Source organism: Heptranchias perlo, chromosome 8, assembly GCF_035084215.1.
Source record: "Heptranchias perlo isolate sHepPer1 chromosome 8, sHepPer1.hap1, whole genome shotgun sequence".
In the NCBI taxonomy this organism is placed as follows: Eukaryota; Metazoa; Chordata; class Chondrichthyes; order Hexanchiformes; family Hexanchidae; genus Heptranchias; species Heptranchias perlo.
In genome coordinates, this window is record NC_090332.1 from 62,816,608 (window position 1) to 62,844,446 (window position 27,839).

Consider the following 27,839-nt stretch of genomic DNA (forward strand, 5'->3'; position numbering starts at 1 on the left):
AAAGCTGCACTTTGGATGCTGCATCTCGCCCTCACATAATGGCACACTTGCAATCCACACACCCACCACTCACAGGTCACACCCACTGGCAGCTATTCAACCATGACAGGCACATCACCCAAACACATTGCAGGACACTCACTGACTCACTTCACTGTCTTGCAGGTGAAGGTGGCCCAAAACAGCCGGCAGAGCGAAAGACCTGAGGGAGGAAAGGCACAGCTACACGTCCTCACCCCTCTGGAGGAGACCGTGCTGCGTATTATTGGACGCAATGTCGCTACGGCCGTGGCCACTGGCAGCGCAGGAGGTCCTGACAAAGGGGGTCTCTGCATACCTAATCCTCCTTCTCGTTTCCCACATCTTTCTCATCCCACAATCTTTTCTGACGCACGTGCTGCAGATGGTGTCAGCGCGCACACCTTGCTCGCTTCTATCCCCACTTTACAACTCAACCCTTTGTCAGTTCAGATACCCAAGGACTGGAGCCGGCACCGTCCGAGGAGGAGGAGGAGGAGGAGGGTGAGGGGGACACTGACACTGAAGCTGCACTGTCACTCGATCTGATACTCGCATCCACCAGCTCGGATACCGACACCGCACGTCCTTTAGAGGCTTTAGGGATCTGCACGTGGTGAGACACCGAGCAGTGAGACAAGTACGCAGGAGCCGGGGTGGGGTGAACGGATACCACAGGTGGCAGCTCGCTGGAGGGCGAGGTCGCACAATGGTTCTGCTACCGAGGAATCAGATGAGGACTTCGATGGGCCAGGCTACAGAAGATGGCTGATGGACGTATACCACCAAATGATTGGTGCATTGAAAAGCCTGCCAGAAAGCCTGCGCACTGACTTAAGGGGACATGGAGGAGTCCACCTTGAGCTTGGCGCAGGGCTTTGCGCAGAACTTGGAGCCCATCCTTACCCACATGGAACGAGTGGTCACCTCTATCAGTACACCTGTGGTACCCACCATGATGCAGTGTCTGATGGCCGATGACGCGGCTTCCATTGCAGCACAAACCGATATCATCAAAGGTCTGCATGCTTCAGTTGAAGCTCAGACTGCTGCTATCGTGGGTCTGAGGACCACTGTGGAACGGGGCTTCCAGGGCATCACAGCACTTCAGAAATCCCTTCTCCAGCCGATCACCAGGATTGCTGAGGCGCCGCCCTGAAAGAGTGGCAGTGGCGCCATGGCAGTCGGACCTGCTATCTTCTCTCAGGACGACAGCATTCCTGCTCCCACCCCTGCCACTGCGCCAGTGCCCTTGCTGTTGCCTGTCAGCCAGCCAGGCCAGACTGCTGAAGCCCAGGCCGAGATGATGCAGTCGGAAGCCGGGTCCTCTCGGCCCAGAGCTGCTCGAGGTCGTCCTCCAAGGCCATCTGCACTCTCCTTCATTGAAGGTCAGTATCCATCCACCACCCATGCTCCAGCCACTGGGGAAGCACCTCGTAGGCACACTAGGAAAGGTAAAGGCACACAAATGACAGGCACTGAGGGAATGCACAAGGGTGAATAGTGTAATATTTGATACTTGAGTTAATGTGAACCTGTGGAATTCTCTACCACAGAAGGTCAGTGGAGGCCAAGTCATTAGATGTATTCATGAAGGAGATAGATATATTCCTTAATGCTGAAGGGATCAAGGGATATGGGGAAAAAGCGGGAACAGGGTTCTGAGTTAGATGATCAGCCATGATCATTTTGAATGGCGGAGCAGGCCCAAAGGGCCGAATGGCCTACTCTTGCTCCTATTTTCTATGTTTCTATGTAATGTGTTGTGGATTTGGATTTGGATTTGAAATCGCAGTTGGTGATTTTTATTTCTGTGATGAGCTGCAGGAGGAAACAATGTGTAATCATATGGAGGGCAATTTGATGGTCAGGTCAGGTGGGGAATGTTGGACTGTTGGTGACTTGGGAGGTGTCGTTGAGGTTAGTGATATCGCTCACGAATAAGGTGAGCACGCAGAGCTGGGGCCTGTGCGCCTTGTTGCCTCCTTGCGTCTTTCTTCACTTCCTCCTCTATCTCCTTCCCCTCCTCCTCAGCCTCTTCCTCCTCTTCAGCCTCTTCCTCCTCCTCCCCCTCCTTCTCATCCTTTTCCTCCTCGTCCTCCTCTTCCTCTGTCTCAGGGACTTGCCGGATAGGTGGTGGCAAGGGCGTTTCCCTCATAAAGGCGAGGTTGTGCAGCATACCACAACAAATCTGGACACCCACTCAGTGGAGTACTGCAGGGCTCCACCAGAACGGTCCAGGCAACGGAAGCGTTGCTTTAGGAGGCCTACGGTGTGCTCAACAATGTTCCATGTGGCTGCATGGCTCTCGTTGTATGCCTGCACTGCATGTGTGCATGTGTGCCTGACCAGAGTCATAAGCCACCTCATGAGGGGATAGCCCTTGTCACCCAGTAGCCAGCCTTTGACTTGCTGAGCTGGTGCAAAGATAGCTGGGATGTTGGACTGCCGCATAATGAAGGCGTCGTGACTGCTTCCAGAGTAGCGGGCATTGACCTGCATGATGCTCTGTGTGTGGTCGCACACCAACTGCACATTGAGGGAATGGAACCCCTTTCTGTTTATAAAGATGGCTGAGTTGAGATGTAGAGCATACGTGGCAATATCTGTGCAGTCAATGGCACCTGCACCATGGGGAAGCCTGCAATGTGAGCAAACCCTCGTGTTTACTCATTCTGCTTCTCTCTGTCAAGAGGGAACGTGATGAACCTGTTGCGCAGTTCGCACAGAGCCTCAGTGACCTCCCTGATGCAGCAGTGCGCTGCACACTGAGATGTTGCACAGATCGCCAGCAGAGGCCTGAAAGGATCCAGTAAAAGTTCAGCGCCACGATTACCTTGACAGCCACAGACAATGCTGTCCTTGCTCAGTTGACATATCTCCATCTCAACCTCTTTGGTGAATCTCAGCCTTCGGATGCACTGATCTTCATGTTGAGGTTATATTGTTCCCTGAAGGCCCTCATGGGATATGGCCACCTGCTCAGTGCCCTGCACCTCCTCCTCCTCCTCCTCCCTCTCCTCGCAGCTTGACCTGCTCTGCGTGGCCTCTCTGCATGCTCCCAGTCATGTTCTATGCCCGGCGGGAGCCCTAACAGGAATCTTGTTCAGCTCTTTCTATACTATAGAAACTCTTTCCAAGTACAGGAAGCTTCAATTGTACCAGCAGCCAGAAGCAGTAATCCAGCCACTAACCTGCAGCACCTGCATGATCCCTTTAAATTGTGCTGGTGGGGGGTCCTCCAGGCCGTCTAAGACATGTTGAGCTGATCGTGGTTAAGAAAGTTCGTTGGCTGGAACGTTGAGTGCCAAAATGATATCTATCCCTTTAAATCAGCTTTGCACACTGGTCTTACGCATATTCTCCTTACTTTACATGATGCCGGCCTTCGCTATCTGCGCATGCGCAAACGCTTTTACCAAAATGGCGTCCGGCGTACATCATGCTAGAAGCTTGTGTGCACGTTCTGGACGTCATTTTGGGACCTTGGGAGGCTGCAGAGCGCCTGAAAAACGGGGGGGGGGGGGGGGGGGGGGTGCTACACGGCCGAATTTCTAGCCTTCTGATCTCTCAATGCCCATCTGACTACCCACATAAAATAATGCCTGCAGCCTGAAAGCTCTCATGGTCCATTCATTTTAAGGTGATCGTCTATCCCATCCTTAGTTGAAGGGAATGGAAAGGTGGAAGGATGGCTCCTGGGTGACCAAGGTTGGTCTACTCAACTGTGGCACATGACACCCTTTGCACCAGTCACAGACAGAAGGTACAACAAGGCCCATGTTGCAGCTGGAATCAAACATGCCGCTGAGGTCTTAAAGCAACTTCTCAGATATCTTGGCTGATCTGAGTATCACACAGTGCAAGCTCCTCGGGGGTTTCACAAATTGTTGTCTGTTGCGTGCTCCAATGACCCTGCAGGCCAAAGAACAAGATGGTGAAGCCGTAGCAGAGCAAAAAGATGAAAGTGACCCACCACCAATGTAGCAAAGGAGACCGGGCACTTGCATTTCTATGGCGCCTTTCACGACCTCAGAATGTCCCAAAGTGCTTCATTGTGATGAAGATAATGTCTAGATGATCTGCTTTTGTTGGTGTGAGGGAAAAATAGGACACCAGGAGAACACCTCTTCTTCATATAGTGCCGTGAGAACTTTATATCCACTTGAGGTGGCAGACGGAGCCTCAGTTCCACATCTTATCTAAAAGACGGCACCCATGACAATATAGCACTCCCTCATTACTGCAATGTGTGTGTCAGCCTGGATTATGTGCTCAAAACTCTGGAGTGGGACTTGAACCACAGCCTTCTGACACAGAGGTGAGAGTGCTTCCAACTGAGCTACGGTTGAAACTAACCAAAGAAGCTTTGTAATAAATGCCAGAGTGACACTGCTAGTTAAAGCTGCAGTGCACATCTCCGAGATAACCTGTGCCCAAAACCATAATCTCCGACACTTACCTGCGCAGTTCCGCAAATACTCTCACCTTTTGCTGGACGGCTCCATTATTCCAAACAAATCAAAAGCATTTAGTGTCATGTGTGTGGATGCTGACAGTGTGATTTGCTATGGGACTTCTCTTTTCTGCTTGTGGTCATTTATGACATGTGATGTGCTTTATTTCTGACACATGGTACCTGACCTACTCTACTTTCTAAGTGATTTCCCCATGGAAGGAGGAAATGCATTGCTTGGCAACCTGCTATGAGTCTGGAGGTTTTAGGCCTCCTTGTGATGTGCACAGTGAGGGCCTGGTCTCTGAGTCATCCACATCTGATGCTGCTGTGGCCTGCACATTTCCGACACATCTACTGTCACTCACACAGGGATCTTTGATGGGGCTGGATGTGGGGTTTTATTTTCCTTGTGGTTGGTGGCAGGTCTTCTGCCTGCCCCTCTGACCCTTTTTTGTTATTCGTTCATGGGATGTGGGCGTCGCTGGCAAGGCCAGCATTTATTGCCCATCCCTATTTGCCCTTGAGAAGGTGGTGGTGAGCTGCCTTCTTGAACTGCTGCAGTGCACAGTGCTGTTGGAAGGGAGTTCCAGGATTTTCACCCAGCGACGATGAAGGAACGGCAATATATTTCCAAGTCGGGATGGTGTGTGACCTGGAGGGGAACACACAGGTGGTGATGTTCCCATGTGCCTGCTGCTCTTGTCCTTCTAGGTGGTAGAGGTCGCGGGTTTGGGAGGTGCTGTCGAAGAAGCCTTGGTGAGTTGCTGCAGTGCATCCTGTGGATGGTACACACCGCAGCCACAGTGCGCCGGTGGTGAAGGGAGTGAATGTTTAGGGTGGTGGATGGGGTGCCAATCAAGCGGGCTGCTTTGTCCTGGATGGTGTCGAGCTTCTTGAGTGTTGCTGGAGCTGCACTCATCCAGGCAAGTGGAGAGTATTCCATCATACTCCTGACTTGTGCCTTGTAGATGGTGGAAAGGCTTTGGGGAGTCAGGAGGTGAGTCACTCGCCGCAGAATACCCAGCCTCTAACCTGCTCTTGTAGCCACAGTATTTATGTGGTTGGTCTATTTAAGTTTCTGGTCAATAGTGACCCCCAGGATGTTGATGGTGGGGGATTCGGTGATGGTAATGCTGTTGAATGTCAAGGGGAGGTGGTTAGTCTCTCTCTTGTTGGAGATGGTCATTGCCTGGCACTTGTCTGGCACGAATGTTACTTGCCACTTATCAGCCCAAGGCTGGATATTGTCCAGGTCTTGCTGCATGTGGGCACGGACTGCTTCATTTTCTGAGGGATTGCGAATGGAACTGAACACTGTGCAATCATCAGCGAACATCCCCATTTCTGACCTTATGATGGAGGGAAGGTCATTGATGAAGCAGCTGAAGATGGGCCAAGGACACTGCCCTGAGGAACTCCTGCAGCAATATCCTGGGGCTCAGATGATTGGCCTCCAACAACAACTACCATCTTCCTTTGTGCTAGGTATGATTCCAGCCACTGGAGAGTTTTCCTCCTGATTCCCATTGACTTCAAATTAACTAGGACTCCTTGGTGCCACACTCGGTCAAATGCTGCCTTGATGTCAAGGGCAGTCACTCTCATCTCACGCTGCTGCAACCGTGCCTATTTCCTGGGTCAGAGGTAATTTATTTTGATACAGAGGCGAGAGTCACCCACCGCCAAGAGGGGGGCACCAGGTGGTCAAGTGTATAAAGGCGGCAGAAGAGACATGAAGAGGAGAAGGGAAAACTGGTTTGAGGCCTCATCTGAGACCATGGCCTAAAATGGTCAATTCTTTGAGCCAAAATGGGGAAGGAGGAGGACCCCTCCCTCCGTTTGATCCCATCAGGGTCATAACTGGCACTATCACAGGCCCACCCACGCAATCCACCAGCAAGTCAGTCCCGGGGCAAGATAGGAAGGAATCAGGATGGGACCAGGAAGAGGGAGTAGAATTGAAAGGTCGGGCCTACCACTGCCTTTCCGCCCCAAGCTAAATTTCCCTAACTCCGGTCTCCTCTGGAACCACCGAAGTGTGATAGTCGGCCCTACCATCCAATTTTTAGACACAATCCCACTCAATTTCAGGTGGGATAGCAGAGGAAAACCCGGCCCGTGGTGTCCCGTTGAGAGACAGCTACCTAATCCCTTCCTGTTCCAGGCATTGCTGGATAATGGGATCTCCCTCAGCACATCCAGTGGTCTGTCTGGGAGCAGAACCTCAGGCCGTTACGAGGTCCAGGAATCCCTCACTCGAGCTTCTCCTCACGTACTCCCCCAGCTCGTTGAAACAGCGGAAATTTCCTCGGGAAATTTCCCCCTAATTGGTTGCAGTTTCTCCGGCAGAAACCCTGTTTACACGGTTTATTCAGTGTTTCCACCAATCGCCCATCCAATTTAGGGCAGCCGATCGGGGGGGTCCCCTCCGAGTGAATAGATGGTGGGTGTTTTCAGAATTGGAGCATGAGGATCTCTCCCGAAGCAGAGTTGCACTCACGGGGCATGATTTTAGCTCGGAGCCGGGCTCCCCCGTGCGTGCGTAGATATTTGCCAAGTGAGTGCATTGTAATCTGTGATTGCAACTCAATAGAAGGTAAGTATTTGTGCTTTTGGGTTTCCCACGCACCAGGCAGCCAGATTGACAGGCTGGCTGCCTTTCTGAAGGGAAAGGAGCCGCGAATCGGAGAGGGGTGAGGGAGGGACAGAGATTGTGGGCCCTAGAACAAATCGGGAAGGGGGGGGGGGTGGGAGGAGCTGGACAACGTCGGGTGGGCCTTGAAGAAAATCAGGCGGGGGTCCCCCATCGTGGGGTGGGGGAGTCGGCGGATCGGGGGGTCGGCCACGTGAGCTTGTTGGGCCTGGATGAAGCACTCCTGCTCCTCGGGCCCACAAGCAGTGCAATAAAAGCATTCACCTCGTGGATCCGGCCCTTCCAGCCTGCTTTCACCTGACATGAATCAGAAGTGATGGGAAACCTGAACAGGTAAGGTAAAATTCATTTCACGTTTCTAATACACAAAATAATCAAGGCCCCGAAATTATCAGGGAGGCAGGATGGCAGCGGGGGGGGCGGGCGGGGGGCGACTGGGCGCGTGGGTAACCCGCCCAGTAAAGTCGGTGCGTTCCCCACGTGATCGCGGGTAAATTGAAGCCACTTACCTTGGCTTCCAGGTTTCCCATCGTCAACCTGCGCAGCAGGCGGACTGCGCACCCTCATCACAGGCTGTCAGCTGGAGGAGCCCTATTTAAAGGGGAAGTCCTCCAATGCTGCTCCTGCAGCAAACAACCAAAATTACACAATGGAGCAGACCAGGGGAAAGGCTGCTCCCAGATTTAACGATGCCTCACTCCAGGTCTTACTGGATGGGGTGAGGAGGAGGAGGGATATTTTCTACCCAGCGGATGGGAGGAAGTGGCCTGTCTCTGCCACCAAGAAGGCCTGGCTCGAGGTGGCAGAGGAGGTCAGCAGCAGCAGCAACATCTCCCGCACCTGGATACAGTGCAGGAAGCGCTTCAATGACCTAAGTAGGTCAGCCAAAGTGAGTACACTTACTCATTCTCCTACACTCTGTCCTCCGCATCACCGCCCCCACCCCACAACTCCTTCTGCACTGCCAACACTACTCTAACACATCACTCCTCACACCCACTCAAATCTCATCCTCAACTTTCCTGCACTTACCCACCTCCCCAGTACCCATCCCACCACTACCACTCAACCCAATCCTCATACAATGTCATGGCTCTGTCTCATACTCACCCTCTGATGCATCTCCTTCACGGTCAGCCTCACTCAAACCAATGCATTCAGTGGTTGGCCACGTCACCATCCCTCACTCACGCCTCTCTACTTTCTCCCCTTATAGGAGAAAAGAGCCCAGAATGCACGGGAGAGGGCGAAGACCGGAGGGGGGCCGCAACATCTGGTCGTCCTCACAGATGCGGAGCAGGAGGCTCTCGAATTGAGCCACACCCTCGAGTGCCTGTCCATCAGGGACGCCGAGACTGCCATCTGACAAACAGCTGGTGACAGAACTTTAACATTCAGCACTCACAATAGCAAATGATCTTAACATGCCTTGCCATCTTCAGCACCTCAACATCTGTCATCATGTTTAATATTGCCTTCTGTTCCCTTACAGGGCCTTCAACGACTGCCGTGATGGTGGAGGGCAATTCCTCAGAGGACCTGCTGGCTTCTGAGGGGGCACCGTCACATCTGAGCGAGCCATCCACCAGCGCAGATACACACACCTTGGTGGGTCCCCGTCGTCACTTAGTTGGGGATGCACATGGTGAGTCACCATACACGTGAGCACGAGCAGACACTGGTGGCAGGGGCAGCTGTGGAGAGTTCGTGTCAGTGGGAGCATTCATCTCCAGGCTCTGCTCAGCTGGACACAGATGCTGAACCCTGGGGGTCATCCATGAAAAGGAGAATGATCGAGGGGCAGCAGCGCATTTGCGAGGTGCTGGAACAAGTGCCACGTGCACTCTCCACAATCACGCAGAGGATGGAGGAGTCCAACTCCTGCATGAGTGGAATGGTGGCACAGGTACGGGAGGGAATCTCTGAGATACTGTCACAGGGACGTGAGGGCATCTCTGAGATAGTGTCGCGGGGAGATGCAGGAATATCTGCGATGGAGGGAAGGCTAGCCTCCATGGAGCTTCAAGCACGGCTCACCAATGAGTCCATTGAGGCCCTGACAATGGCCCTTCGGACACAGGGTGAGCAACATTCTGCCGCCTTAAACAGGCAGGCAGATACTCTGGCACTGGCCTTACAAGGCTTCACACATGTCCTCCAAACTGTCGTCCAGCAGGGTGGTAGGAGTGATGTGGGCCTGGCCCAGGAGAGGGATAATGGCGAAAGGGGACGTGGAAGTTGGGATGTCACTCAAAGCGCCCCCACGTCTCACCCGTTGCCCCCCTCTCAACCAGTACCTGCAATGCTGCCTCCTCTCCAGGTGGTCGAGTCTGCCCCTGCACAGATGCAGGTGGAGTAGTCTTTGGAGGGGCCCTCACGGGCACTGAAACCCAGAGGGCGTAGGCCCAAAGCATCTAATCGGTCAGGGCATGACCAAGAGCAACTGCCACGACCTCCGCTGCAGCCACAGGAGAGGCACCATGTAAAAGTACCCGTAAGCGTAAGGCAAAGGTTTTGTGAGCACAAAGGTGATGCACAAGGGTGTTTGACAGTTTGTCATGTTTTTTATTTATATTTGATTTTTGTTAATTAAATATTATTATTGTCACCACAACTGCTACGCCTTGGTCATTCTTGACTGGCTTGTGTAATAAGTCCCTTTCATGAGGTTCTCCATGAACACCCGCACTTGATGCCACCCATTGGGTCACCCTACAGTGGGTGTATGTGTAGTTGCCTGGCGAGGCTGGTAATGTTGCTCATCCTTGGATAAGTGATGAATGCAGCTATGGCGCCCCCCATCCTGACGGTGTGAGTTTGAGGGGGTCCGCAAAGTACATAAATGTGTTTGCACAGCAGAGTTTAGGGTATAAATTAAGAATTTTGAGTGGAAAGATAAAGGTGTTGCAGCCAAAACTTTGAAGTGACAGAGTGCCCTGCTGCAATAAATGAGGTTTTCTCCCCACCTGTCAAATAATCCTTTGCATCTCCCACTTGCTGCTGGCTGAAACACGTCTGCTCCAACAGGGAGTGTTTCCCACAGCACGGCAAACACACTGAGGATCTTTCAAAATTGCACCCCTGCCAAAATCTCCACTCAATGAGGTCTGTCAAGTACCTCAACTATCCACCTAACTATCTAATTGTAAACAATTTTACAACACCAAGTTATAGTCCAGCAATTTTATTTTAAATTCACAAGCTTTCGGAGGCTACCTCCTTCCTCAGGTGAACGATGTGGAAATTGTTTACAATTGTCAACCCCAGTCCATCACCGGCATCTCCACATCCTAACTATCTAAAGCAGCATCCCGCCGGCTTTAATTGCCGGTGGGAGTCCTGCATTCGGGAGCTGCGTGCGCACCCAAATGCGTCACTGGAGAACCTGGAAGTCAGCGGGTTGGAGCTGGGCTCCGAACCTGCTCCGGGATTCCGCCATTTTAGGAGCCCCCCGCCCCCAGCTCAGCCATCCGAAAATCGGCCCCCAAGTGTCTCAACTATCGCAGTGACGTACATTGCTCCTTTAAATATTGGCCCGACGGCTTTCAGTGGAGGCGGGACTTCCGGGTTTCTGTTGTGCGTGTGCATCCAAACGCTCCTGGATTAAACCCGGAAGTGGGCGCTTCGGAGCTGGGAAGTGGTCCCACTCCAAAAACAAACAATTATTATGCTTACCTGCCCCCAACCCACCCATTCTTGGGGTTAAAATTACCCCCACTGTGTCTGTGGCCTGAACCACTCTGGGCTCCACCCGGACTGGCTACATGCTCCACGGCTGACTGCAGGGCAGACAACCATTCATCAATAACTGCCAGGATCCAAGGAATGAACTTCTCCATAATCCTCACCAAAACCTTGAGGTGTATTTTGTACAGACACAAAGGGCTCGATTTTAGGGTCGGGTTACCTGCGGGTTCCCAGCGGGGGGGCCCCGAAAATCCCGATCTCCGATCACGTGACCGGATTCGGACGAAATCCCGGCCACTTCCGGGTACCGCGCTGACGTGCGGGGCTGCGCGCGAAAGCCCCGCTGGTGGGAATCCCGCAGGCAATTAAAGCCAGCGGGGTTCCACTTGAGAGTACTTACCTTGCTCGTTGTGGTCAGTTAATGAGCTGAAGCAGCTGTCAAAAGAGGAAGTGTGGGATTTTAGGTTCAAAGCAGTCAGTTTCCCACACTGAGGGAAACAGGACCCTTCAAACCAGGCGTGTTGCAGCCAGCAGCCTGTGGCAGGTGCCAAGGTGCGCTCCACGGGGGAGAGCCCTCACCCACGCAGAAGGCCACCGCGTCACATAGGGCAACCCCTGCCCCCCACCACCCCCGGCCAAGCCAGAGGACAGACCGACACGAAACCGCAGCCCCAGTCCGAGGACCCACACACCTACCCTGCACAACCCCTCAGACCAACACCTGCCAGATGGGTGGTGTGTGGACACCCTCGGAGGACGAAGAGCATGACCACCACCAGCAGCCTCGCAGTCCACGCCGTCCGCCGCAGAGACGTGGATCCCCCCAACACGGTGTGGTTGCACGCCCACCTGCACAGCAGGAGGGAGGGCTACCGCAGAGAGAGACGCGTCGCAGAGGGCACTACCCTCGCCACAGGGTCCACAGACCGAGGCGCAGCTCCCCGGACCTCTCCGAGCAGCAGTGCACAGGGAGGCGCAGATTCGCTCGACATTTAGTCGTGGAGATCTGCAGGCTCTTTCATGCCGAGCTGCTCCTGGCTGGCCCCAGCACCAACTGCTTACCTGTCGCTGTCAAAGTCACCACTGTCCTCCACACCTTCTCCTCCGCATCCTTCCAGGGTGCAGCCGGCTACACCGCCGATGTCTCTCAGTCGTCTGCGCGGACGAGCCCTGCAAATACACCTGCACCTACTCTGCAGTAACACGATGGGTGGCATCAGTGGTGGGTCCTCATAGTGATACCCAGGAGCGGGCATTATTGGACACAATGGACAGGATTCGCGGAGACATGGCAGTGGTGGTGTCAATATAATGTGTGCTGTTTGTGGCTCTGAAATTCAATATGGGTAACACCCATGACAAACCCTCAGACACCCTTGTGCACCCCCTTCATGCTGACGAGACGTTTGCCTTACCCTGCCTACTGCACATATGTGATGCATGCCCTGTGGCTGCAGCACAGGTGGTGGCAGGTTGAGTGAGGCTGGCCGTGAGGGAGATGCACGAGAGGGTGAGTATGGGATGGAGCCATGAGATTGTATGAGGATTGGGTCGCGTGTTAGTGGCAGGATGAGTACTGGCGAGGTGAGTAGGTGGAGGTAAGATGAGGATGGGGTGTGAGTGGGCATGAAGGGTGATGTGACAGAATAGTGTTGGCGGTGCCGAAGGAGATGTGGGGTGGGGGCAGTGTTGTGGCAGACGGAGTGTAGGGGAAAGACTTCGTGTTCTCACTGTGGCTGACCTACTGCGGTCATTGCAGCGCCTCCTGCACTGTATGCAGGTGGGCGATATGTTGGTGGCGCAGGTGACCCCCTCTGCCACCTCGAGCCTTCTTGGTGGCAGAGGCAGGCCGCTTCCTCCCGCCCGCCGGGGGGAAGATCTGTGTCCTCCCCCTCCTCCTCACCCCATCTGATGATACCTGGGGTGAGGCATCATTAAACTGGGAGCAGCCTTCCCCCTGGGCTGCTCCATGCTGCAATTTGTCCCATTGGTTGCAGCATCTGTCAGTGGAGGACTGCCCCTTTAACTAGAGAGCCTCCAGCTGACAGATCGTACTGCGCATGCGCAGCCCGACCGACGCGCAGGCCAGCGCCGTGGACCCCGGAGGAGCAGGTAATTGGATCCTATTAGTGGATTGCCTGCTACGATCGCGTGGGCAACCCACTAATTTCGCCGTTCGCGTTTTCGACGCTCCCGGAGGACCACCCGCTGGGAACCCGCAGGCCTGCTAAATTCGAGCCCAAAGTCACTCAAGTAGACCATCCTGTTGAGACAGACCCTCCGTTCATGAGCAGGATCAGCAAAGTCCAAATCCCCGCGCACTTTACCAGAGGCAGGAACTGCAGTCAATCGCTGGCCAGCAGGTGCCTCACTCTCAACAGCTACCTCTATTTGATTCTCCTCAGCCATGCACTTTGACTCACCATGCGTTGCCTACTCACTGTCTACATAATCCTGGGGACACACAACTGTGCTGGTGCTAGGCAGCGCTGGTAATTGATGCACGGTGCTGGCTTAGTTAGGAATAAAAACAGAAAGGCTCAGCAGGTCAGGCAGCATCTGTGGAGTGAAAAACGGAGTTAATGTTTCAGGCTGCTGACCTTTCGTCAGAACTAGTCATTGATCAGAAACATTGGGCTCAATATTAGGAGGGCTGCGGGTTCGCCGGTGAAATCAGTCTGCCCTGCGCGCGATCGCAGCCTAATTGGATCCACTTTCCTCTTGTTCCGGGTTCCCTGCTGCTGATCTGCTCGTCGGGCGGACTGCGCATGCGCAGTAAGGTCTGTCAGCTGGAGGAGCTCTATTTAAAGGGGCAGTCCTCCACTGACTGATGCTGCAAGAAATAGGAAAAATTACAGCATGGAGCAGCCCAGGGGGAAGGCTGCTCCCAGTTTAATGATGCCTCACTCCAGGTATCATTGGATGGGGTGAGGAGGAGGGGGAGGACAGAGACCTTCTCCCCGTCTGGCGGGAGGAAGCGGCCTGCCTCTGCCACCAAGAAGGCCTGGCTCGAGGTGGCAGAGGAGGTCACCTGCACCACCAACATATCGCCCACCTGCATACAATGCAGGAGGTGCTCCAATGACCTAAGTAGGTCAGCCAAAGTGAGTACACTTACTCATTCCCCTACACTCCGTCTCCCACATCACCGCCCCCACCCCACATCTCCTTCTGCACTGCCAACACTATTCTGTCACATCACCCCTCACACCCACTCAAACCTCATCCTCATCTTACCTGCACTTACTCACCTCGCCAGTACTCATCCCGCCACTACCACTCAACCCAATCCTCATACAATCTCATGGCTGTATCTCATACTCACCCTCTCGTGCATTTCTTTCACAGTCAGCCTCACTCAACCTGCCACTACCTGTGCTGCAGCCACAGGGCATGCATCACATATGTGCAGTAGGAAGCGTAAGGCAAACCTGTTGTGAGCATGAAGGGGGTGCACAAGGGTGTTTGAGGGTTTGTCATGGTTTTTACTTGTATTGAATTTCTGACCAACTCACATCACATATTATATTGGCACCACTACTGCCACGTCTTTGCGAATCTTGTCTGGTTTGTGCAATAATGCCCTTTCCTGAGGATCACAATGAAGACCCACACCTGATGCCACCCAATGTGTCACTGCAGAGTGGGTATAGGTGTATTTGCAGGGCTTTTTTGTGCAGACAACTGAGAGACATCGGCAATGTCCCCGGTGGCACGCTGGAAGGATGCGGAGGAGAAGTTGTTGAGGGCAGTGGTGACTTTGACAGCGACAGGTAAGAAGATGGTACTCGGACCAGGCGGGAGCAGCTCGGCATGAAGGAGGCTGCAGATGTCCACGACTACATGTCGAGTGACTCTGAGCCTCCGTGTGCACTGCTGCTCAGAGAGGTCCAGGAAGCTGAACCTTGGTCTGTGGACCCTGTGGCGAGGGTAGTGCCCTCTGCGGCGCATCTCTCTCTGCAGTTGCCCTCCCTCCTGCTGTGCAGGTGGATGTGTCACAGCACTGTGTTGTGGAGCTCCACGTGTCAGAGGTGGACGGCGTGGCCGGCGAGGCTGGTGATGCTGTTCGCCCTCCGAGGAGGTCATGACTGCAGCTAAGGCGGCCCCCATCCAGAAGATGTACATCTGAGGGGGTCCGCAAGGTGGGTACATGTCTCTGGACCCCGGGGTAAGTGTGCAAGTTGGTGAATTTTATTGTTAGGAGGAGGGTGGTGGAGGCTAAACTTTGTCCCAAGTGACAGAGCGGCCTCCTGCAATGGGTGAGGGTCTCTCCCCCCCCACCACCTGTCAAATGGACCTTTGCAGCTGCCACAGGCTGACAGCAGCAACACGTCCATTTCAACTGGGAGTGTTTCCCCCAGTATGGGAAACAGTCCCAGTTGTTTCTAAAATCCCAACCCTCCTCACATAATCCCTTAATCAGGTCTGTTAATGACCTGAAATAGCTAGATAAATATTGTTAAGTGCCATCCCACCGACTTTAATTGCCTGCGGGAGTCCCACATGCGGGGGCTGCGCCCGCACGTCAGCGCGTCTGTGGGGAACCCAGAATCCGATAGCGGGTGCTAATGTCAGGCCCATTAACTCTCTTTCTTTCTCCACAGATGCTGCCTGACCTGCTGAATATTTCCAGCATTTTCTGTTTTTACTTCAGATTTCCAGCATCCGCAGTCTTTTGCTTTTGGCTTGGTTAGAAATGCTGGCTGTGGCGCCAATCTATCACTCCATTCCCAAGAACAAAATGCTGTCTCAAACAACCACCTTTACGCAATGCTTTGATTGCATGAGACTCTGCGCTAGACATTCCTCTGGGATTTCACCCATTTCTAAGTACTTCCGGGATGGAAAAACAGAGGGAACCGGGGCGGGGAAGCCGACTGCCAAATCCCCACCCCAAAAAGCATCCTGCAGAAATTTACTTTGTTCCCGCTGGGGGTGGACTGCTCCTCCCCCACTACCCTCATGCAAATGATGGCAGGGAGGCGAGGCATAGGCCAATGGCCCAATTCCCTCCCTTACCATTCCTGACCTGCCTCTTGATAGAATCATACAGCACAGAAGGCGGCCATTTGGCCCATCATGTCTGTGCCGGCTCTCTGAAAGAGCTATCCAATTAGTCCCACTCCTCTGCTCTTTGTCCATAGCCCTGCAAATATTTCCTTTTCAATTATTTATCCAATTCTCTTTTAAAAGTTATTATTGAATCTGCTTCCACCACTCTTTCAGGCAGTGCATTCCAGATCATTACAACTCGCTGAGTAAAAAAATTCTCCTCCTCATTTCCACCCTGAATTTTTTGTCAATTATCTTAAATCTGTGCCCTCTGGTTACTGATCCTCCTGCCAGTGGAAACAATTTCTCCCCATCTACTCCATCAAAACCTTTCATAACTTTGAATACCTCTATCAAATCTCCCCTTAACCTTCCCTGCTCTAAGGAGAACAATCCCAGCTTCTCTACTCTTGACACATAACTGAAGTCCATCATCCCTGGCACCATTCTAGTAAATCTCCTCTGCACTGTCTCTAAGGCCTTGACATCCTTCCTGAAATGTGGTGCCCAGAATTGGATACTATACTCTAGCTGAGGCCTAACCTGATTTATAAAGGTTTACAATAATTTCCTTTCTTTTTTATTCAAAGCCTAGGATCCCATGAACTTTTTTAGCAGCCTTATCAACTTGCCCTGTCGCCTTCAAAGATTTGTTTATGTGAACCCCCAGGTCTCTCTGTTTCTGCACCCCTTTTAAAATTGCACCTTCCTCATTAAAATTGCCTCTTCTCATTTTTCCTTCGAAAATGCATCACTTCACACTTCTCTGCATTAAATTTCATCTGCCATGTGTCTGCCCATTTCACCAGTCTGTCTACGTCCCCCTACAGTCTGTTACTATCCTCCTCACTGTTTACTACATTTCCAAGCTTTGTGTCATCTGCAAACTTTGAAATTATGCCCCCGATACCCAAATTTAGGTCATCAATATGTATCAAAAAGAGCAGTGGTCCCAATACCGACCCCTGGGGAACACAACTGTATACTTCCCTCCAAGTTATAGTCCAACAATTTTATTTTAAAATCCACAAGCTTTCGGAGGCTTCCTCCTTCCTCAGGTGAATCCACATTCACCTGAGGAAGGAGGAAGCCTCCGAAAGCTTGTGGATTTTAAAATAAAATTGTTGGACTATAACTTGGTGTTGTAAAATTGTTTACAATTGTCAACCCCAGTCCATCACCAGCATCTCCACATCACACTTCCCTCCAGACTGAGAAACAACCGTTCGCCACTACTCTCTGCTTTCTGTCCCTTAGCCAATTTCATATCCACGCTGCCACTGCCCCTTTAAATTGATAAGAAGTCTATTATGTGGCACTTGATCAAACGCATTCTGAAAGTCCATATACACAACATCAGCCGCAATACCTTTGTCAATCCTCTCCGCTATTTCATTGAAGAACTCAATCAAATTTGTTAGACACAATCTGCCTTTAACAAATCCCTGCTGGCTGTCGTTAATTAACTCTTAATCCTTTATTGTGAGTTACTGCCTTCATTTCATATTGTTGATTGAGTTGCTTTCAAAAATACTCAGGATCCATGTTGGTGCATTATTTATTTTTTGGCTAATTTTTGCCCAGGTGTTTCAATACTCAGTCTAGGTAGGACTCATGGATTTTTTATCCTTTAATTGTATCTTTAGTTTTTAGTATGACTGAATCAATAAGCCTGAGTTCTCACACCTCAGTGGGATTTACTACGTTGTTATCATTCAATCGATAAAGTCTGTTTCATAATCCAAAGGTGCAGTGCTTAATTTGCAGTAGTTAGCCTGATTAACTTCTGATTATTTCTAATTTTCGATTAAACTAGAACCAGCATTCCAACAACAGACATCAAAGTACAGGTCAGTGCGAGGGCCAGTGATTGGAAATTCCCAATGTACAAATACTCTTATAGCTGAAAGAGGATGGTTTAATAGATTGTAAACAATTTTACAACACCAAGTTATAGTCCAGCAATTTTATTTTAAATTCACAAGCTTTCGGAGGCTTCCTCCTTTTTCACATCGTTCACCTGACGAAACCTCAGGTAAATGTTTCAGGAGCTCCTCGAAGCCTACGCATTTATACATATAGAACAATACATGGTGTTTACAGAATGCCCCTGCAACTGCCCGTTGCCAAGGCAATCACCGTGTTCAGACAGAGAGGTGTCACCTGCAGAACCCCCGAATACACATTCAACAAAAAAACAAACAGGAAAAAAAACAGAGAGAGGCAGAAACATCCAGAAGGCAGAGAAAGCCAGCAAATGACCCATTATATTAAAAACAGATAACATTTGTTCGCTGGTGGGGTAACGTGTAGCGTGACATGAACCCAAGATCCCGGTTGAGGCCGTCCTCATGGGTGCGGAACTTGGCTATCAATTTCTGCTCGACGATTTTGCGTTGTCGTGTGTCTCGAAGGCCGCCTTGGAGTACGCTTACCCGATACGCTTGGAGTACGCTTCGGGTAAGCGTACTCCAAGGCGGCCTTCGAGACACACGACAACGCAAAATCGTCGAGCAGAAATTGATAGCCAAGTTCCGCACCCATGAGGACGGCCTCAACCGGGATCTTGGGTTCATGTCACGCTACACGTTACCCCACCAGCGAACAAATGTTATCTGTTTTTAATATAATGGGTCATTTGCTGGCTTTCTCTGCCTTCTGGATGTTTCTGCCTCTCTCTGTTTTTTTTCCTGTTTGTTTTTTTGTTGAATGTGTATTCGGGGGTTCTGCAGGTGACACCTCTCTGTCTGAACACGGTGATTGCCTTGGCAACGGGCAGTTGCAGGGGCATTCTGTAAACACCATGTATTGTTCTATATGTATAAATGCGTAGGCTTCGAGGAGCTCCTGAACATTTACCTGAGGAAGGAGGAAGCCTCCGAAAGCTTGTGAATTTAAAATAAAATTGCTGGACTATAACTTGGTGTTGTAAAATTGTTTACAATTGTCAACCCCAGTCCATCACCGGCATCTCCACATCAGGTTTAATAGATGGTAGAAGTGTCTGTACAGAGGGAGGCCATTCAGCCCACTGCGCTAGTGCTGGTGATAGCCTTTCAACTGGAGCATTATACACAAATCCTATTTTCCTGCCCTTTCCCTTGAAAGTCCTTCCAATGATTGGATGGATTGGGCAAACCAGTAGAGGATCCATTCAAACTGAAGTTGTAAAATAAACATGAACTAACGAAGATTACAATTGTCATATCGGGTTGAATAAGGAAGTCAATCTGACGTGACATGCTGGAGGAGCAGAAGAAGCAGTTGAGGTGGTCAGTTTTTTGAATAGAACACATTTAAACCATTCCCTCCTTAGAAAATAAACAGAGTCTCCATTCCATATCCAACATACATTGGAGAAGCATGGATGGCAACTGTCTGATGCCGATAGGCAGTCATAGAATCAGAGAAAGCTTACAGCATGGAAGGAGGCCATTCCGCTAATCGAGTCCACGCCGGCTCGATACATCAGCAACCCAGCTAGTCCCACTCCCCCGCTCTTTCCCTGTAGCCCTGCAAATTTTTTCCTTTCAAGTACTTATCCAGTTCCCTTATGAAAGCCATGATTAAATCTGCCTCCACCACCCCCTCAGGCAGTGCATTCCAGATCTCAATTACTCTATGTGTAAAAAAGTTTTTCCTGTCTCCTTTGGTTCTTTTGCAATCAACATAAATCTATGTCCCCTGGTCTTTGACCCTTCCACCAATGGGAACAGTTTCTCTCTATCTATTCTGTTTAGACCCTTCATGATTTTGAATACCTCTATCAAATCTCCTCGCAACCGTCTCAGTTCCAAGGAGAACAATCCCAGCTTCTCCAGTCTATCCACGTAACTAAAGTCCCTCATCCCTGGAATCATTCGAGTAAATCTCTTCCGCACCCTCTCGAAGGCCTTCACATCTTTCCTGAAGTGCAGTTCCCAGAACTGGACACAATGGGCCCGATATTACCAGGGCGGCGGGTTTGCGGCAGGGGGGGGCAATTGGGCGCGTGGGTAACGCGCCCGGTGAAATCAGTCTGCCCCGCGCGCAATCGCAGGCTAATTGGACCCACTTACCTCTTGTTCCGGGTTCCCCACTGCTGAGCTTACTGCGCATGCGCAATAAGGTCTATCAGCTGGAGGAGCTCTATTTAAAGGGGCAGTCCTCCATTGACTGATACTGCAAGAAATAGGAAAAATTACAGCATGGAGCAGCCCAGAGGGAAGGCTGCTCTCAGGTTTAATGATGCCTCACTCCAGGTATCATTGGATGGGGTGAGGAGGAGGGGGAGGACAGAGATCTTCCCCCCGGCTGGCGGGAGGAAGTGGCCTGCCTCTGCCACCAGGAAGGCCTGGCTCGAGGTGGCAGAGGAGGTCACCTGCACCACCAACATATCGCCCACCTGCATACAGTGCAGGAGGCGCTGCAATGACCTAAGTAGGTCAGCCAAAGTGAGTACACTTACTCATTCCCCTACACTCCGTCTGCCACATCACCGCCCCCACCCCACATCTCCTTCTGCACTGCCAACACTATTCTGTCACATCACCCCTCACACCCACTCAAACCTCATCCTCATCTTACCTGCACTTACTCACCTCGCCAGTACTCATCCCGCCACTACCACTCAACCCAATCCTCATACAATCTCATGGCTCTATCTCATACTCACCCTCTCATGCATCTCTTTCATGGTCAGCCTCACTCAACCTGCCACTACCTGTGCTGCAGCCACAGGGCATGCATCACATATGTGCAGTAGGCAGCATAAGCCAAACGTTTCATGAGCATGAAGGGGATGCACAAGGGTGTTTGAGGATTTGTCATGGTTTTTACTTATATTTAATTTCTGACCAACTCACATCACATATTATATTGGCACCACTACTGCCACGTCTTTGCGAATCTTGTCTGGTTTGTGCAATAATGCCCTTTCCTGAGGGTCACAATGAAGTCCCACAACTGATGCCACCCACTGTGTCACTGCAGAGTGGGTGTAGGTGTATTTGCAGGGCTCTTTTGTGCAGACGACTGAGAGACGTCGGCGATGTCCCCGGTGGCACCCTGGAAGGATGCGGAGGAGAAGTTGTTGAGGGCAGTGGTGACTTTGACAGCGACAGGCAAGAAGATGGTGCTCGGGCCAGCCAGGAGCAGCTCGGCATGAAGGAGGCTGCAGATGTCCACGACTACATGTCGAGTGACTCTGAGCCTCCGTGTGCACTGCTGCTCAGAGAGGTCCAGGAAACTGAACCTTGGTCTGTGGACCCTGTGGCGAGGGTAGTGCCCTCTGCGACGCATCTCTCTCTGCGGTTGCCCTCCCTCCTGCTGTGCAGGTGGATGTGTCACAGCACTCTGTTGTGGAGCTCCACGTGTCAGAGGTGGACGGCATGGGCTGGCGAGGCTGGTGATGCTGTTCGCCCTCCGAGGAGGTCATGACTGCAGCTACGGCGGCCCCCATCCGGAAGATGTACATCTGCGGGGGTCCGCAAGGTAGGTACATGTGTCTGGACCCCGGAGTAGGTGTGCAAGTTGGTGAATTTTATTGTTAGGAGGTAGGTGGTGGAGGCCAAACTTTGTCTGAAGTGACAGAGTGGCCTCCTGCAATGATTGAGGGTCTCCCCCCCCCCACCCACCTGTCAAATGGACCTTTGCAGCTGCCACAGGTTGATGGCTGCAACACGTCCATTTGAACTAGGAGTGTTTCCTCCAGTACGGGAAACAGTCCCAGTTGTTTGTAAAATCCCACCCCTCCTAAAATATCTCGTTAATCAGGTCTGTAAACGACCTGAAATACCAAAATAAATACTTTAAGTGGCACCCTGCTGGCTTTAATTGCCGGCGGGAGTCCCACATGCGGGGGCTGCACGCGCATGTCAGCGCGTCTGTGGGAAACCCGGAAGTGGGTGGGTTGGAGCCGGGCTCCCAACCCGCCCCGGGAATCCCCGATTTTCGTGACCCCCCCGCCAGGAACGCACCCGATCGCAGGTGCTAAAATAGAGCCCAATATTTCAGTTGTGGCTGAATCAGTGTTTTATAAAGGTTCATCGTGACTTCCATATTTTTGTACTCTATGTCTCTATTTATAAAGCCCGGGATTCCGTATGCTTTTTTAATTGCTTTCTCAATCAACCCTGCCACCTTCAACGATTTGTGCACATATACCCCCAGATCTCTCTGTTCCTGTACCCCTTTTAGAGTTGTGCCCTCTTGTTTATATTGCCTCTCCTCGATCTTCCTACCGAAATGTATCACTTCACATTTTTCAGCGTTAAATTTCATCTGCCACGTGTCCGCCCATGCCACCAGCCTGTCTATATCCTCTTGAACTCTATCACTGTCCTCCTCACTGTTTACTATCCTTCCAAGTTTTATGTCATCTGCAAATTTGGAACTTGTGCCCTGTACACCCAAGTCCAAGTCATTAATATATATCAAGAAAAGCAGTGGTCCCAGCACCGACCCCTGGGGAACACCACTGTACACCTCCCTCCACAATGAAAAACAACTGTTCACCACAACTCTCTGTTTGCTGTCCCTTAGTCAATTCTGTATCCATGTTGCTACTGCCCCCTTTATTCCATGGGCCGCAATCTTGATGATAAGCCTACCGTGCAGCACTTTACCCAACCATATACACCACATCAACTGCATTGCCCTCATCTACCCTCTCGGTTACCTCATCAAAAAACTCTATCAGGTTAGTTAAACACGACTGGCCTTTAACAAATCCGTGCTGGCTTTCCCTAATCAATCCACCCTCATCTAAGTGACTGTTAATTCTGTCCCAGATTATCGTTTCTGAAATTTTTCCCACCACTGAGGTTAAACTGACTGGCCTATAGTTGCTGGGTTTATCCTTACATCCTTTTTTTGAACAATGGTGTAACATTTGCAATTCTCCAGTCTTCTGGCACCACCCCCGCATCTATGGATGTTTGGAAGATTATGGACAGTACCTCTGCAATTTCCTCCCTTACTTCCCTCAGCAACCTAAGATGCATCCCATCCGGACCGGGTGACTTACCTACTTTAAGTACAGCTAGCCTTTCAAGTATCTCTTCTTTATCAATTTTTAGCCCATCAAGTATCTCAACTTTATCTCCCTTTACTGAGACTCTGGCAGCATTTTCTTTCTTGGTAAAGACAGATGCAAACTACTCATTCAGCACCTCGGCCATCCCCTCTGCCTCCATGAGTAGATCTTCTTTATGGTCCCTAATTGGCCCCACCCGTCCTCTTACTATCCGTTTACTGTTTACATGCCTGTAGAAGACTTTTGGAATCCCTTTTATGTTGGCTGTCAGTCTATTCTCTTTGCCCCTCTTATTTCCTTTTTTACTTCCCCTCTTAACTTCCTGTATTCTGCCTGGTTCTCACCAGTGCATTGAGCAGTTGCTGGTATGCAGGAAACATTTTTCTTTTTAAGGCTGGGCCCTTAAATCTGCATTTCTGTCATCTTCATCGGAGCTAGAACCCGAGCTTGCCCTCTAGCGAGTCCTTTCCTGGGCTGTCCTTTCCACATGTACCTGCTCCTGCTCACTACTGTTGAGTGGATCATCCAGTGCAGACCCCTTTAAAAATATCAATACTACCTGGGGTGCCAATCTCTGTGCTGGTGCTTGGGAAGGTTTGAGTGAGTAAAGATGCATCTTCAGGATGATGATCCCTCCTCTTCTTCTGTGTGGCTGTAGACTCCGAGTCATCAGATAGACCTAGAAAAAGGGCAGAGGGACAAAGATTAGGACATTGGGGTATAAATTGGTTTTGGCCTGATTTTAGTTCCATAACCAGCGGGTCCCCTGCAATCTGGAGTATGCTTTTCCTGTCCCATATGTTGATAGATGATAGTGAGACCCAGAGATTGTATCAGAGAACCCTTACTCTGGCTACTAGAATGTATCATATATCGCCATGTGATTCTCCCCACTTCGAAAACCATGCTTAATGTACACCCTTATCAGACCCAGACAGGCTCTGAACCAACAATTAGTTTTATTTAGATAAGACAGGTGAATAAACACAAACAGTATAAAACCATGAATCATACATTTCTCTACTCTCCTTAATGTATAAAATAACAATGGCGCCACTCGCTTGATCTCTAAACATATAGGGGGTAATTTTGACTTTGTGCAATCATGTAAAATAGGTGATAGCAAATTGGCATTGTCTTCTATGGAAATAAAAATGGGGAGAGATGTAAAACGAGCTGCCCATTCACTATCGCCCATTTTACACTATTGCACAAAGTCAAAATTACCCCATGGATTTTCAACTTGCCGCCCGGGTGAAAAACTGGTGATGCTGATCATCCGCCCATTATAGAAACCACCCATGGAGTTTTCAGGCTGCTGGCTGCAAAGCCCAAATACTGATTGGAGACTTAACACATGAAGCTCAATATGAGTCATGATTGGAAATCTCTGGCCACTGAGCTGCTCATCAAAGGGGATTACAGCCAATTGATGAGCCTGCCCCCTTTTCAGATTCTCCATCATTCAAACCCTTACTCCAGGCTAAGCCTGATTCTCTGCCAAAACGTCTTGGAATCACCCCCTGCACAGGCTTACCCACTGAGATATGAACCAAACTTCTTTGAAACAAAAGGCAACAGATGCCTAAATCTCTCATAATTACATTAAGCCAACAACCATTCATTAATACTGAATGGATTGCCAATCTTTGGCAATGGCAAAGATGTTTGTGATTGAGTGTAATGGCTCTAGGCAACTAAACAGTTAATACCTCAGACAACCCATTGTGCTGGCCTTAGAAAGTTACATCTAGTACAGCCAATCTATCTGGTCTGAGCTAATGGCTTTTCCGTTGAGAAACACTTTATGTGACCTTGGGTGTTACATGCTGTTTCTAGCAATAGAGAATGTAAGTTAAACATTCAACACAGGCATTTTTGGAGCACGAGACAGCAAAACAATGCCTCTGCACCATATTGCTGAATATCTGTACTCTTAGAGGGTGATGGAATGGAACCAGCAACCAAAGCTGAGATGATGGGTCCTGAATGGGAGAGTGCCAAATGGTTAGACAGCTATGGCAACTGGCAGAGGGTAGAGCATGATGGTTGCCCCTTGTACTGGAATTGAGAGAAAAATTGTCAGATGTGGCATATTGAAAAAATTAACTTTTGAAGCACTTTTTAAGGTTCATGTAAGTTTAGATCAGCTGTGAGGTAATAGCAGCATGCAAATTGTTTTTATACTATCGATCATGTGCAGGAAGTCAAAAAGAAAAAAGACTTGCATTTATATAGTGCCTTTCACAATCTCAGGATGTCCCAAAGTGCTTTACAGCCAATGAAGTACTTTTGAAGTGTAGTCACTACTGTAATGTAACGCAGCAGCAAATTTGCTCACAGCAAGGTCCCACCATCAGCAATGTCATCATGACCAGATAATTTGTTTTTGTGATGTTGGTTGGGAGATAAAAATTGGCCAGGGCATCAGGGAGATCTCCCCATCTCTTCTTCAAGATAGCACCATGGGGTCTTTTATGTCCACCTGAGAGGGCAGATGGGGCCTCAGTTTAACATCTCATCTGAAAGATGGCACCTCCAATGGTGCAGCATTCCTTCAGTACTACCTAAATTTTGTGCTCAAGACACAAAGTGGGACTTGAACCCACAACTTTCTGACTTGGAGGTAAGAGAAGAGTGCTACACTGAGCCAAGGCTGACACCTAAGCCAAAGGCCACAACTGTGAATATCTCTCTTGCTTGGCCTATTAAATCCATTCAGTGCTACAATCACATATTTATGTCACCTATAATCCCTACATATGAGGGATTTGCTGGATTATTCCCTATCATTTTATGACATCCTGAAGATGTGAAAGGCATTATATAAAGGCAAGTTCTTTCTTCCTCTAATCTGCAACAGAGGTCTTTAGTTCTTCACAGTGCATCAATTCAGAAGGCATTGATAGAATCTACTTCCGCATGGAGACTGGCACATTGGTGTCCTGGGAGCCAGTAAGAAAGCAAACACTAGGAGATCACTGCCATGAAACAGTGATAGTATAGTAATATGGTAGAAGGCCAGTAAAGAAAGCAGCCTTTAAGGGAAATGACAAAGTCTAGAGATGACAGGGGAATGGGAAAATAAAGTAACTCAAGGAGAGGCTTGTAAGAGAAAATTAAGAAAGGGGAGAGAAAGAATAGGCCTCCAAGTAACTGGTAGAAAGTGCTGAGAGGATGAGGTGAAGACAGACCAGAAGCAACTCAGCGGAAAGGAAGCAGAATAGGTAAAAGAGGACTAAGGGAGACCTCAGAGAAGAAGTAAAGCTTTAACTAACAGACAGAAGATGTCCATGAAATAGAGAGAAAAAAAAACTGTAAGAAAATACAAGAACTATAACACAGGGAAAGCAACAGAAACAACTGAAAGTGTTTGTGGAAAATTAACAATCCTTAGAGAAAGAACACAAAAGATGGTAGTAATTACCAAGGAGAGGATGTTAATACAAGAAAAAAGGAGATAGTAGGAATGTAAGGCCACCAGAGGCTCACTGGAATAGGGTAAAAAGATTTGTGAAAATCTTGGAAGAGCTAATGTTTTCACAAATGGTTTTATCCTATTCCAAGAAATCATTCTGCCAGAACCAGGATGATGGATTTCTGTGCGGGAGTATCAGAAGGAGTCAAAAGAACGTAGAAACAGGCTTAAGCCATTCAGCCCCTCGAGCCTGTTCCGCCATTCAATTAGATCATGGCTGGTCTGTATCTTAACACCATCGAACTCTTAATACCCTTGCCTTTCAAAAATCTATCAATCTCAGTTTTGAATTTTTCAATTGACCTCAATTGAAATTCAATTTTCAATTGACTGAACAGCTTTTTGGTGGAGAGAGTTCCAGATTTCCACCACCCTCTGTGTGATGAAATGCTTCCTGACATCACTCCTGAACGGCCTAGCTCTAATTTTAAGGTTATGCCCCTTGCTCTGGATTCCTTCACCAGAGGAAATGTTTCTCTCTCTCTACCTTATCAACTCCTTTAATCATCTTAAATACCGCAATTAGATCACTCATAATCTTCTATACTCAAAGGAATACAAGCCTAGTCTATGCAACATGCCATCATAATTTAACCCTTAGAAACAAACTGACCAGCATTTACAAGAAGCAGCTTGTAATCTGCAAGAAAATGCCTATGAAAGGGTAACCAAGAGGCTCAGAGCTTGACTCGCTCAGGCCAGCCCAGACCTCCTCTCCATGCTTGCATAGTGTGCTGGATAGAATTGGATCAAACAAAAGAGGGGTCATTTTGACTTTTGGCAATGGTGTAAAATGTGCACTAGCAATTCAGGCACCAATTAAACGCTTCTCCTGATTTTCATTCCAATGACTTCAATGGAAATGAAAATCGGGAAAGATGTATAACGGGCAGCTGAATTTTACTCTTTTATATATTTCAAAGTATACTTTATTTCATCAAATTTAAACATACCACAATTCCAAGGCGATACAATTCAGAACAATACAACATGGATCGTACACAATATGATTCCAATATTACAATTTAAACACAGTGCATATCTTATAATACAGACTGTACAATACAAGGTGGGATGGCCTTACACGGCGGCCTTTCCCCATAGAGCTCTTGCATAGGCCAAACTTCGCCTCAGTGTGTCCCTCTGCACGTACTCCTGGACCTTGGAGTGTGCCAGTCGGTAACACTCGGTTGTGGACGGCTCTTTCAGCTGGAAGACCAGCATGCTTCAGGCGGACCAAAGGGCCTCCCTCACCGAGTTGATGGTCTTCCAGCCACAGTTGATATCTGTCTCGGTGTGCGTCCCGGGGAACAGCCCATAGAGCACAACATCCTGTGTTACCGAGTTGTTAGGAATGAACCGGGACAGATACCAACGCATCTCTGTCCACACCCTCTGCGTGAAGGGGCAGTCTATCAGCAGGTGGACGACGGTCTCTTCCCTACTACAGCCTCGAGGGCAGCTCGCAGTGGCGCTG